At 34.6% G+C, this 12455-nt stretch overlaps 1 long non-coding RNA gene across 1 annotated transcript in view; it reads left to right on the forward strand.

The window, feature by feature from the left end:
* The window catches only part of LOC138702740 (uncharacterized), a 256014-nt gene that overhangs the window by 159895 nt on the left and 83664 nt on the right, over positions 1–12455 (forward strand). Inside the window, exon 2 of the long non-coding RNA XR_011332890.1 lies at positions 687–749. This is a non-coding gene — a long non-coding RNA (uncharacterized lncRNA). The remainder of the gene's footprint in view (positions 1–686; positions 750–12455) is intronic.

The raw sequence follows: 12455 nt of genomic DNA on the forward strand, positions 1-12455 counted from the left end.
TGCAGTGAATAATAACGTGCATTCGTAAGTTACGGAACTTGAACATATGCGGATGTCACTTGAAATTATTTTATATTGCAAGAAATTCTTTCAATAGCACATGACGTTATTGGTGCGTGATGTAGTACAAGATATTCTTATTGTCTGATATTTTCTCGTGTTTCATTAGGATGTTGCATATCGCTAATCACTGAAACCACACTAATTTTCTATATACTTTTCTAGAAATTCTCTAAAATGTAGATTATTTAATTTATTAATTGAGATTTTGGCACTAAGCAGCATGGTAAATTCGGGCTCCAAAATTTTTTGAACTATTCTGGAATTTAAGTTGTTGCAATAGTGATATTTCTACATAGAAACAATAAAAAATGTACATCGATTAGGAAAGAAAATGTTTAATTATACCATCCTCTAACCTCAAGTAAAAAATATTATATTAGTACGATTATTTGTTTATCCTTTAAAAGCCGGTTTAAAATAAATCATAAACAGTTATAATATTTGCAACATAATGAGGGAATTAAATTATTACAGAACGCGTTGAACATATTAGAAAGTATGTGTCATCTTCGTGTTATCTTATTTTAAAAATTTAATTGAGGGTCCACTGGTAGAAACTTGGAAGTTAAGTTGTAATATGAATGTTCAATGATTTCTTACTGATGTGTTTTTCTTTCCACCAGGTCAGGATCCAGTTTACCGTAACCTTCGAGAATGGCGGGACTCAGTTTACCTAGCTGAAAAAGGTATGAAATAAAATTTTCTCTCTGTGGAAATGAACAAAAAGCAAAAACATGTTAATTCGAAACTGAAATATGAGTTAAATATTAATATTTACTATTTATTACATAGCTGGTGTAATTTTAGGGATGAATTAGTTTTTCTGTTCATTTGTTTTTCGTTTCTTTTTTGTTTTCTTTAGATATTTCTTCTTCTGGTCTGTTTATTTATTTATTTGTTTAGTTATTTATTTATTTTTATTTATTCATTCATCTATTTATTTATTCATTCATTATTTATTTATTTTTATTCATTACTATTGATTATCCTCTGATTGAGGTTCTGGCTGATATCTGTACATCTATTATCAGGCAGTACATCTCACTTGACGATATGTGTCAGAGGAAGAACGTTATTGTTTGTATACAACTGAAGTCTGACTAGTGTAATAGGTAGCTAATCGGCGATGTATGCAATGGAGGGGGAAAGGAACTGGCCACCCTACCCCATTATCTCCTAGCCTAGTTGCCTCATAAGTGGTGCCTTTTGGTATGACTTGTGAGGTTCAGACCTGCCTCCGGACAATTGACTAAATAACAACTTATTTATTTATGATTTTTATTTCCTTATTTTATTTGTTTACTAGCCGTACCCGTGCGCTCCGCTGCACCCCTTACAAATAAATATAAAGTAATTACATAATTAAAATAGGACATTTGATCCAGGGAACATTCGTGTTTGATAGAAGGATAAATCGTTTAAGATGTTACTTAATTTAAATTGTATTTAAATAATTAAAATGCGATCATTTTGGTCCAGAGACCACTAATTTGGTGCAATGACAATTCCTTTAATATGTTTCTTAATTTTTATTACATGCATCCATACTTTAATGAAGACTGACATATCATTTAGATTTAATGTGTATACTTTATTTTACTTGCTATATGTTTCCATTGAATTATGATAACTTAATTTTAACCCTTGTTTTCTACGTATTCAGCAAATGGCGCTTGGGCCACTATGGTTCTCAACCATTCAAATAACTTAAATAACTTTTATATTATATTATATTATATTATATTATATTATATTATATTATATTATATTATATTATATTATATTACATTATATTATATTATATTATATTATATTATATTATATATTTTGTTGATAACGGATGTACACCGATAAGTAAGTTTTTAATTTGTTATGGGGGCCCTTGAATCTCAGGAGGAACAAATTTTATTTTACAACAGCGCAACATAATCTGCTTGGCTCATTACCCAATTTTTTGCATTGCATTTAATGCATATATATTTTATGTATTTTAACACGATTCAATTAAGCATAGTTAAAATTTGGATTATAAAATAATGGAATGCTAAGCTAACATATTATTATTGCATACTAAATCAATATACTCTTGTGGTTCGTTAATTCTCTGAGATAAACATTATTTTAAGAAATATAGGAAACGAATACACAGAATAGCCTATAAAGTTGTTTGTGCATAAGAAGCTATTTTAATCTTACCTGTCCTCAATTCACGCCGAAGTTACTGTAATAACATTATAGCATTATGTCCATATAGAGAAACTACACTTTCCAATGGTGAAATAATAATTAATTACACAAATCGGTTAATTTAGCTTCCGATATTACTTCATACAAACACAGAAACATTCTCTGTAGGCTATGATTCATAGCTTTCGATTGTTGTTGACCAAGCCCCCTTATAGACGAATTCATTTGTTTATTTCATTACACCGCCTTAGATGGCAGTTATTCTAATTTTGAAACTCATTTTCTCATTAAATATCAGTCCTATCAAATTTTTTCAAAAAAATAAAACTTATCGGAAATGATTTTTAAAGAAATGTTTGTTATGTAACATTTTTCACAAAAATCAATAACAAACGAGATATTTCGATTTATTTAATTCAGACCCCCCTTATAACCCCCCTTTTAAATAATGTATTTTGGATGCCATATAGCCTAAAATCTAAGTTACAACGAACTTAATTTGTATTCCAATTTTCATCAAAATCGGTTCAGCCATTATCGCGTGAAAAGGTAACAAACATACAGACAGACAGACATACAAACAAAAATTTCAAAAAGGCGATTTTCGGTTTCAGGGTGGTTAATTATATATGTTAGGACCAATTATTTTTGGAAAATCGAAAATTACCAGAAAAATTTCGGCTACAGATTTATTATTAGTATAGATTTATCTATTTATTTACTTATTCATTATTTATTTGTTATTATTTTTAGCTATTTATTTATTTTGTTTATTTATTTTTATTTGTTTTATTTATTTATTTATTTATTCATCATTTATTTAATTTTATTTATTTTTATTCATTACTTATTTATTTATATTTATTTATTTACTTATTCATTCATTATTTATTTATTTTTATTCATTATTTATTTATTTATTTATTTATTTATTTATTTATTTATTTACTTAATCTGGTGAAGTCAAGGTAAAATCATAAGTCAAATTTTGAAAACAAAAATCAAAATTTGTTTTTTCTCACAAATTATTCTGAGATAATTTAGCTTTATAGGAAAGTGAAGAAACATTTTAAGACTACGAAATATAAGTATTTCAACTCATAGCTGGTTAATTCTTATAGTAACACAACTTCCTTCACCACTAGAACCTTCGGATTTGAATGTTAACAGATGTTAAAACATTAAAAATAATTTTAGGAGTCTGAAAATATTCTTGCCGTGAGTGGAGTTTTATCTTCATCCAACGGGGCTTCGTACTTCACCCTTGTCTTTCTTTCAGACGCCCCAGGTAATTACTATTTGTGATCTGCCACGTAAGTGCAGAAACAGAATGACAGGTTATGATCAATCTTTTCCTTGTCAGTCGAAATATGGACGCCACAGCGTAAAGTGCAGTGCGTGCTCTGATTTGCAGCATTTAATCAGTTACACGTGTTTAGCGGCGTACACAAAGGAAATACGTGGAGTGTAACTTTAATAGTGGCAACACTGCTGCAAAAGCGAAACGAGACGGAGTTTATTGTTGCCACTTCTACCACATGCTAGTCTGTGTCTGCCCTCCTCCCCCCTAAAAGGACTCTTACGTCCGAGTCACAGCGCATGCGCTTTACGTTACAAATATTATAATTTACAATTTTATTCTTGAACTAGCCGTACCCGTGCGCTCCGCTGCACCCGTTAGAAATAAATATAAAGTAATTACATAATTAAAATAGGACATTTGATCCAGGGAACATTCGTGTTTGATAGAAAGATAAATCGTTTATTATGTTACTTAATTTAAATTCTATTAAAAACATTAAAATCCGATCATTTTGACCACTCATTTGGTCATAAAAATTATTTTAGGAAATACAGGAAACGAATGCCTATCAAGTTTTCTGTGCATAAGAAGCTATTTTAATCTCACCTGTCCTCGATTCACTCAGAAGTTACTGTAATAACATTATAGGCCTAGCATTATGTCCATCTAGAGAAACTACACTTTCCAATGGTGAATTAATAATTAATTATACAAATCGGTTAATTTAGCTTCCGATATTACTTCATACAAACACAGAAACATTATCTGTAGGCTATGTTTCATAGCTTTCGATTGTTGTTGTGCAAGGCCCCTTATAGATGAAGTCATTTGTTTTTTATTTCATTACACCGCCCTAGATGGCGTTGTTATTGTAATTTTGAAACTCATTTATCTCATTAAATATCAGGCCTATCAAAATTTTACGTGGAATAAAACTTATCGGAAATTATTTTTAAAGAAACTTTTGATATGTAATATTTTTCATGAAAATTAATAATAAGGGAGATATTTCGATTTATTTAATTCAAGCCCCCTTATAATCCCCCATTTAAATAAAATATTTTGAATGCCATATAGCCTAAATTCTAAGTTACAACGAATGTAATTTATATTCCAATTTTCATAAAAATCGGTTCAGCTATTATCACGTGAAAAGGTAACAAACATCCAGACAGACAGACAGAGAGACAGACAGACATACAAACAAAAATTTCAAAAAAGCGATTTTCGGTTTCAGGGCGGTTAATTATATATGTTAGGACCAATTATTTTTGGAAAATCGAAAATTACCAGAAAAATTTCGGCTACAGATTTATTAGTAATATAGATTATACGCTGTCATTTATGTATAATTTTAGCCCGGACACTCTGTATTTAAGATCAGCTGTCTAGGAATTAACAGCGTTAAAACGGTAACGCTCTTATTGCAACCAGCTCCTCAACTGTGTACTCCATATGGAATAAAGCAGGAAACGAGACAACTTACTTACTTACAAATGGCTTTTAAGGAACCCGAAGGTTCATTGCCGCCCTCACATAAGCCCGCCATCGGTCCCTATCCTGTGCAAGATTAATCCAGTCTCTATCATCATACCCCACCTCCCTCAAATCCATTTTAATATTATCCTCCCATCTACGTCTCGGCCTCCCTAAAGGTCTTTTTCCCTCCGGTCTTCCAACTAACACTCTATATGCATTTCTGGATTCGCCCATACGTGCTACATGCCCTGCCCATCTCAAACGTCTGGATTTAATGTTCCTAATTATGTCAGGTGAAGAATACAATGCCTGCAGTTCTGTGTTGTGTAACTTTCTCCATTCTCCTGTAACTTCATCCCGCTTAGCCCCAAATATTTTCCTAAACACCTTATTCTCAAACACCTTTAACCTATGTTCCTCTCTCAGAGTGAGAGTCCAAGTTTCACAACCATACAGAAGAACCGGTAATATAACTGTTTTATAAATTCTAACTTTCAGATTTTTCGACAGCAGACTGGATGATTAGAGCTTCTCAACCGAATAATAACACGCATTTCCCATATTTATTCTGCGTTTAATTTCCTCCCGAATGTCATTTATATTTGTTACTGTTGCTCCAAGATATTTGAATTTTTCCACCTCTTCGAAGGATAAATCTCCAATTTTTATATTTCCCTTTCGTACAATATTCTGGTCACGAGACATAATCATATACTTTGTCTTTTCGGGATTTACTTCCAAACCGATCGCTTTACTTGCTTCAAGTAAAATTTCCGTGTTTTCCCTAACCGTTTGTGTATTTTCTCCTAACATATCACGTTAGAAAAATATGTAAAATAGCCTAAGGCTTTACAATAGACCCTAAATCCGCTCCACGGCCAAATCACATAGAATAAAATCTTTTCTGTATTACCCTGTTGTTTTGTTGTTCAGGCTAACGCTCTGTTATAACGAACCCAAAATTATAAATGAACTTGCGAGTGGAGACATACAGTTACAATCAGTGGATGACCGATTGATCGACCTGCTATATGCACGCCCCCATCATGAAGTGCGCTGCGATGTGACAAGGGTGCTTGTTAGCGGGCAGTAGGCGCCGATAGCAGTTGGCACTCCTGACAGGTTCCGATAAGCTTACTCGAATGCAAGTTTTATTCTTGCACGCGCCGAAAGCGGAACATTAAAATGAATATCGAGGCTTTATTTACTGATGTCATTGAAAGCTATGTCATATTATGAAACAGGAGAGATTATTGATTGCAGAAAACATTACTGTAGTTCAGAAGTGAAGGGAAGGCGTCAAGAAATGTGTGACTGTCACATCGTTGTTGTTTTTTTTTGGTAGGTTATTTTACGACGCTTTATCAACTTCTTAGGTTATTTAGTGTCTGAATGAGATGAAGGTGATAATGCCGGTGAAATGAGTCCGGGGTCCAACACCGAAAGTTACCCAGCATTTGTTGTTATTATTATTATTATTATTATTATTATTATTATCATCATCATCATCATCATCACAATATTATCGTTATCATTATCATCTTCATAACCCACAGATCGAAAGCCTTTTTTGAAATGAACTCGATTGTGGCTCCATTCTAAATTCATACTCAACCAATTTAAATTGTAATATATCCATAATACTTACTAACGGCTTTTAGAGAACCCGGAGGTTCATTGCCGCCCTCACTTAAGCCCGCCATTGGTCCCTATCCTGAGCAAAATTAATCCAGTCTCTACCATCATATCTCACCTCCCTCAAATTCATTTTAATATCCTCCCATCTACGTCTCGGCCTCCTCAAAGGTATTTTTCCCTCCGCCATCTTAACTAACATTCTATATCCATTTTTGGATTCGCCCATACGTGCTATGTACCCTGCCCATCGCAAACTTCTGGATTTAATGTTCCTAAGTATGTCAGGTGAAGAATACAATGCATGCAGTTCTGTGTTCTATAACTTTCTCCATTCTCCTGTAACTTCATCCCTCTTAGCCCCAAATATTTTCCTAAACACCTTATTCTCAAAGACCCTGAATCTCTGTACCTCTCTCAGAGTGAGAGTACAAGTGTCACAACCATACAGAACAACCGGTAATACAACTGTTTCATAAATTCTAACTTCCAGTTTTTTTTTAGAGCATACTGGATGACAAAAGCTTCCCACCGAATAATAACAGGCATTTACCATATTTATTCTGCGTTTAATTTCCTCCCGAGTGTCATTTATATTTGTTACTGTTGCTCCAATTTGAATTTTTCCACCTCTTCAAAGGACTAATTTCCAATTTAAAATTTCCATTTCATATAATGTTCTGGTCAACTATTGGAAAAGAGAGCCTACACGCAATTAGTAGTGACAGTGGAGTTAGATTAGTCAACTTTGCCACATCGAAAAATTTAATTGTCAAAAGTACAACATTCCCCCATAAGGATATACATAAATATACTTGGACTTCTCCAGATGGATTGACACACAACCAAATAGATCACATCTTGATAGATAAACGGAGACATACTAGTATAGTAGATATTCGAACTTTCAGAGGTGCAGACTGTAATTCTGACCATTATTTGGTGATTGGAGAATTAAGAGAAAGATTATCAGTAGCCAAGCGAGTAGAGCAACAAGTTAATATTACTAAATTCAATATTTTGAAATTAAAAGGACGAGGAAGCTAAGCAAAATTATCAGTCGAAATTTCGAATAGGTTTGCCACTTTAGAAAGTTCCGACGAAGTTGAGAAAGAATTAGATGTTAATAGCGTGTGGGAAAATATCAGAGATAGTATCAAAATTGCAGCTGAGCAGAGCATAGGTTATTATGAAACTAAGAAAAAGAAACCGTGGTTTGATGAAGATTGTTGCATGGTAGTAGAAAGAAGGAAACAGGCAAAATTGAAATTCTTACAGGATCCAGTTGAGGAGAATAGAGATAATTATTTCAATGAAAGACGGGAAGCAAGTCGTACACTTAGGAATAAAAAGAGAGGTTACTTGAAGGAAAAACTGAATGAGGTAGAAACAAATAGTAAGAATAAAAACATTCGAGATTTATATAAGGGTATAAAGGAATTTAAGAACGGATATCAGTCAAGGGTAAACGTGATCAAGGATGAGAATGGTGACTTGCTTGCAGACTCTTCATCAATCCTAAACAGATGGAAAAACTATTTTGCGCAACTACTAAATGTACATAGGCCAAATAGAAATGATCGGGACGATATTGAAATACAAACTGCTGAGCCATTTATACCCGAACCCACGATTTCAGAAGTCGAAATTGCGATAGAAAATCTGAAAAAGTACAAGTCTCCAGGTATCGATCAAATTCCAGCAGAATTAATACAAGACGGTGGAAGTGCATTATATAGCGAAATTTATAAACTTGTACTTGCTATTTAGGAAAAGGAAATTGTACCAGAACAATGGAAGGAGTCCATAATTGTACCTATTTTTAAAAAGGGGGACAAAACCAACTGTGGTAACTTTCGAGGAATATCACTTTTGTTGACGTCGTACAAAATTTTGTCCAATATTCTTTTGAGGAGATTAACTCCGTACGTAGATGAAATTATTGGGGATCATCAGTGCGGTTTTCGGCGTAATAGATCGACTATTGATCAGATTTTTTGTATTCGGCAGATAATGGAGAAAAAATGGGAGTATAAGGGTACAGTACATCTGTTATTCATAGATTTCAAAAAGGCATATGACTCGGTTAAGAGGGAAGTATTATATGATATTCTTATTGAATTTGGTATTCTCAAGAAACTAGTTCGATTAATTAAAATGTGTCTCAGTGAAACATACAGCAGAGTCCGTATAGGTCAGTTTCTATCTGATCCTTTTCCAATTCACTGCGGGCTAAAGCAGGGAGATGCACTATCACCTTTACTTTTTAACTTCGCTTTAGAATATGCCATTAGGAAAGTTCAGGATAACAGGCAGGGTTTGGAATTGAACGGGCTACATCAGCTTCTTGTCTATGCAGATGACGTGAATATGTTAGGAGAAAATACACAAACGATTAGGGAAAACACGGGAATTTTACTTGAAGCAAGTAAAGCGATCGGTTTGGAAGTAAATCCCGAAAAGACAAAGTATATGATTATGTCTCGTGACCAGAATATTGTACGAAATGGAAATATAAATATTGGAGATTTATCCTTCGAAGAGGTGGAAAAATTCAAATATCTTGGAGCAACAGTAACAAATGTAAATGACACTCGGGAGGAAATTAAACGCAGAATAAATATGGGAAATGCGTGTTATTATTCGGTTGAGAAGCTCTTATCATCCAGTCTGCTGTCCAAAAATCTGAAAGTTAGAATTTATAAAACAATTATATTACCGGTTCTTCTATATGGCTGTGAAACTTGGACTCTCACTCTGAGAGAGGAACATAGGTTAAGGGTGTTTGAGAATAAGGTGCTTAGGAAAATATTTGGGGCTAAGCGGGATGAAGTTACAGGAGAATGGAGAAAGTTACACAACACAGAACTGCACGCATTGTATTCTTCACCTGACATAATTAGGAACTTGAAGTCCAGACGTTTGAGATGGGCAGGGCATGTAGCACGTATGGGCGAATCCAGAAATGCATATAGAGTGTTAGTTGGGAGACCGGAGGGAAAAAGACCTTTAGGGAGGCCGAGACGTAGATGGGAGGATAATATTAAAATGGATTTGAGGGAGGTGGGGTATGATGATAGAGACTGGCTTAATCTTGCACAGGATAGGGACCGATGGCGGGCTTATGTGAGGGCGGCAATGAACCTTCGGGTTCCTTAAAAGCCATTTGTAAGTAAGTAAGTATAATGTTCTGGTCACGAAACATAATCATATACTTCGTCTTTTCGGAATATACTTTCAAACCTGTCTCTTTACTTGCTTCAAGCAAAATTTCCAGTGTTTTCCTTAATAGTTCGTGGACTTTCTCCTAACATATTCATGTGCGTCCGTTTCGTCTGCAATATTCGCCGGGCTGATCACGTAACACGATCCCTCGAAATGTTGTCCTGGCTCCGTCTAGAAGATCGTAGGAAAATCACTGTCTTTCCCTTCTCTTTCACATATTGAATTTCTCCACTTCTGTCTATCTTGCGTCTCATTTTCAAAATTTATCTACCCATCATAACCTAGACACACGATCACAACACTCCTCAATATTATCCATTCCCTCCCACCGAACATCCTCATATTCATCTTCTTTCACTGTGGCTGTTCCTCGACTTTGGAATTCCCTACCGAGTAATGTCAGGGACTGTCAGACATCAAACAAATTTAAGAATAGGCTAACGAAATATTTTTCTAACAATTCTTGTTAACAATAATAGCTGTTTCAGGTTCCTCAATGTTTAATGGTTATATATATATATATATATATATATATCACAGATTAATATCTAAATTATCCCATTATTATTATTATTATTATTATTATTATTATTATTATTACTTACTTACAAATGGCTTTTAAGGAACCCGAAGGTTCATTGCCGCCCTCACATAAGCCCGCCATCGGTCCCTATCCTGTGCAAGATTAATCCAGTCTCTATCATCATATCCCACCTTCCTCAAAGCCATTTTAATATTATCCTCCCATCTACGTCTCGGTCTCCCTAAAGGTCTTTTTCCCTCCGGTCTCCCAACTAACACTTTATATGCATTTCTGGATTCGCCCATACGTGCTACATGCCCTGCCCATCTCAAACGTCTGGATTTTAAGTTCCCAATTATGTTAGGTGAAGAATACAATGCGTGCAGTTCTGTGTTGTGTAACTTTCTCCATTCTCCTGTAACTTATTATTATTATTATTATTATTATTATTATTATTATTATTATTATTATTATTATTATCACTATTTCTTACCAATGTTTATTATTGTCACACTAACATTACTTATCCAACTTTCATTATTTACTTTCATGTTGTTTTATGGTCTAGATATTAATGTAATAACTATGTAAGCAATTGTATTCAATTAGCATTAGAGTCTGGCTGGGCGGAAGAGAAGGCCTACTGGCCTTGGCTCTGCCAGATTAAATAAATAAATTATTATTATTATTATTATTATTATTATTATTATTATTATTTTATGAGGCTTTATCAACCTCTGTGTTATCAAGCGTCTGAGTGAAATGAAGGTGATAGTGTCAGCAATATGAATCCAGGGTTCAGCGTCTAAGTAACCCAGCATTTGCTCTCCTAGCAACCGGGTCTACTAACAGGGTTTCAAGGATTGCTTGAAGCAAGATTGTGATAGTTAGAATGTATTTTAGTATCATATGAGCATTATAGTAGAACGGGTTGGCTGCGCGGTCTGTGGGTTCGAATCCCGCCTCGGCCATGAATCGATGCCCTTCTTTAATGTTCTGCCCTATGTGTGTCTCCTTGGAGACCCTTATGCTCTGATAATCCCACGCTATGGGAGGCCCACATGTATCGATGTCTAGTGTGTGTGTCCATAGAATTTTATTCTCCCCTGCAGGCATTGTTGTGTAAGTCCTACAGTACGAGGTGTTTAAACGAAATAAAAACAAGACTGTGATAATACTAGAAACGTGGTTGTTAACAACGAGGCTATCCGTTGCATATAATTTTTCTCGTGGCGCTATCGGGCATTAAACGATGACGTAATATAACTTTTCTGAAGACGCTATCAAAATTTACGTGATAACGTATTCACCTTTCAGGATAGGTTTCGTGGTGATGATAGTGTAATGTGTGCCTTCATCGGTAAAATTTTATTCTTTATTTGGTTACTTAACGAAACTATGACTACTATTAGGTTATTTATTATTTATTACCCGACATTCGCCTTACGGTGGAGGAAAACCTCGAAAAAGGCCATCATGGTAATCGACCGAAGCGAGAATCGAATTCATGCCCGAGGGCATCCTGGAATTAGCATCCACGCCTGAGCTACGCCAGTGGCTTTCATCACTGTCAACATGGAGTTCGAAAAAAATGAAGCGATATAGAGAAAAATATTAATTAATAGTTATTCATTCATAGCGTTCTGCTCAGGGGTAGGTCTTTCACTGCAAACTCAGCATTCAACAGTCTTTCCTATTTTATGCTTTCCTCTTAGTCCCTGCTTATGATCCATATATCTTAATGTCGTCTATCATCTGATATCTTTTTTTTCTCCCCCGAACTCTTCTCTCGTTCACCATTCATTCCAGTGCATCCTTTAGTAGGCAGTTTCTTCTCAGCCAGTGACGGAACCAATTCCTTTTTCTCTTCTGATCGGTTTCAGCATTACTCTTTCTTCACCCACTCTTTCCAACACAGCTTCGTTTCTTATTCTGTCTGTCCATTTCACACGCGCCATTCTTTTCCATATACATATTTCAAATGCTTCTAGTCGTTTCTCGTCACTTCCTCGTAATGTCCATGTTTCTGACCCATACAAT

This window comes from Periplaneta americana, chromosome 7 (genome assembly GCF_040183065.1).
Source record: "Periplaneta americana isolate PAMFEO1 chromosome 7, P.americana_PAMFEO1_priV1, whole genome shotgun sequence".
Classification (NCBI taxonomy): domain Eukaryota; kingdom Metazoa; phylum Arthropoda; class Insecta; order Blattodea; family Blattidae; genus Periplaneta; species Periplaneta americana.